At 30.0% G+C, this 2,500-nt stretch overlaps 1 non-coding gene across 1 annotated transcript in view; it reads right to left on the bottom strand.

Annotated features, from left to right (window-relative positions):
* LOC122242777 (carbohydrate sulfotransferase 11) overlaps positions 1–2,500 on the bottom strand; it is a 14,003-nt gene that overhangs the window by 1,531 nt on the left and 9,972 nt on the right. The window lies entirely within an intron of this gene.

Genomic DNA, 2,500 nt, shown 5'->3' with positions numbered 1-2,500 from the left:
GTTGGTATGTTAATTGATTGATTTTGGTTTTCAGTCCGGTTGGTCATTTTTGGGCATTTTTTATACCATATATGTCCGAAATGAATATTTGAAATAATGTATAACTTATACTCTTGTTACAATACGCCTGTCTTAATATGAATAAGTTAAAAAATATATGTTTTGTTATTTGTAGAAAAGAATGCACCATGGGCAGTACATTACAGGACATAATAATTCATAGAAGTCAGAAGCTGATTGGTCAACATACAAAGGTCGTGTCGTTAACGACTTTCAAAGTAACTGTGATCACACTTTATAATCGAATCTGTTCTTCTTTGCAATGTTAAGAATTGGGAACATATGATGTTATCTTAGAGCAATAGCATTTCACGGAGGATATTAAAACATATTTAAGATGGACCGCAGAAGCTATTTCTAGACTTTTCAGGCGCCGAAGTTTGTAAACAACGTGTGCTTTTCATGAATTGTAATAATAAGGGATATGACACATTCGCGTGAATTGTAGTTTTCGTTCTTTAGATCTGGTTTCATTTAATTCTATAGAGATTGTATTTACGAGAAGACGAGGAAATTATGAAGAGACTTTGTCCCTGACTTCGACCAGCTTCAGAAGGTCTTCGGTGTAAAGCAACGAAGAAATAAGGATGGGATGAGATGTATAGATAAGGCCGGATCAACATTATTGATTTTGTAGACTCTTGGTTCTTCTATTGCATGAGAGAAGCAATGTTGAGTGTTGCCATCGTGGTGAAAGGTTGCTTGACTAATCGCATACTTGTAGATTCGGAGAGAGAGTTATATTAACCATAGGTAGGTATAACGTAAGCTTTGTCGTTTTAGTCGTTAACCCCCCACCCCCCCAATCCCATCCCCCCGTCGCCAACGAAATTGAGTTTGAAATAATTATCTTTCTCGTCTCCTCCGAAATTATTATTTTATGTATATTAGCATTACTTTCCTACATTTTTTTTATTATCCACATATTTCTCTTTGAATGAGAATCCCTAACTGACGAACGTTGTTTACGTATATTGCATGAATGCATAGAGATACATATAGATTACATGATTTTCAGTAAACAATACAATTCCACGTTTAACTGATTCGAAGAAAAATGGAGTGGCCAGTGATAATGTGCATAAAATTCAGTAATAACAAATGGAAAATCCTATCAGATTTTTTCATATGATCAAGTAAACAAAAGTTACAATTGAGAAATATTTATCAAAAACTCAATTTTTAATGATTGTTGTTGAATCTATTAAACTCGTGTATTTCCTCCATAATACAGTAGTTGCGACAAATACCTTTCTTTCGTTTGTTTTCTATGGACATGCGTTAGAGACATCTTAAAGTAGGCAAATATAAGCTAATTATTTTTTTACTTTATTTCAGATTGAAAAAAAGAAAAAATATTGGAAAGCAAAATGATAAGAGTAGAGATTAAATCGAGGTGCTCAGTTTTTTTTGTTTTTTTTTTGTCTGTTTTTAATGACATACGTATATATATATATATATATATATATATATATATATATATATATATATATATATATATATATATATATATATATATATATATATATATAACTCTCTTCACCGTATACGTATATAAATCTGCGCTGAATAGGCAAATAAATTTTTCCAAAAGTCCTACTTCTCTCATCATAGAATATATATAACGTGAACATTATCATTCATCTTTTGCCATGTAAATTCACATATTCATATTTTTAACGTAAAAGGTGTGTCGCGCACCTTTTCCTATATTTATGTAGCCTCGCCATGTAATGAGCCAAGTGGTATGACGACACCAGAATAAGATATTTTTATTTGTTTATTTATTTATCCATTATTATTTTTTTTATCTTTATTTATTCATTTTTTTTTTCACTATTTCAGATCACATCTATCCAATCGTGTTGACCATTAATAGAAATTCAAAGCACGCATTTTATTGCAATGGTTTCCGCTTCAATATGGAAATAAAATTTGTAAGAGTAATGGTGTCTAATGGGCACCATGGCCAAATTCTGTTGCTGTGAATGAATAATTTCGTATTGTCGTTATAGTGTTATTATCATCATTATTATTTATGTTACAGGATTTACAAACATTTACATTTAGTGTTTTACATAATCATATATAGACGGACATTCTAGGCAGATAGGTAGATATTTTTTTCAATGTATCTTTTTAATTTTATAGCATACGTAATTAACGTTTCTAAAACATTTAAATATATATATACATAGTATATATATAGATATCTATATATATATATATATATCATATTTATACAGATATAATATATATATGACGATATTTATATAAATATATATATATATATATTCATGTATATTTGACTCACTCCTATTACCTTCGACCACGTTCTTGTGTGTGTGTGTGTGTGTGTGTGTGTGTGTAAGTGTGTATGAGTGTGTTAAATCAATCTTATTTTAAATGATTTGATGCAGAGGGCGAGGTAGATAAGCAC

This window comes from Penaeus japonicus, unplaced genomic scaffold (assembly GCF_977035675.1).
Source record: "Penaeus japonicus unplaced genomic scaffold, GWHDUDI00000001_assembly GWHDUDI00000017, whole genome shotgun sequence".
Lineage (NCBI taxonomy): Eukaryota > Metazoa > Arthropoda > Malacostraca > Decapoda > Penaeidae > Penaeus > Penaeus japonicus.
This window is presented reverse-complemented; position numbering and strand designations above follow the sequence as displayed.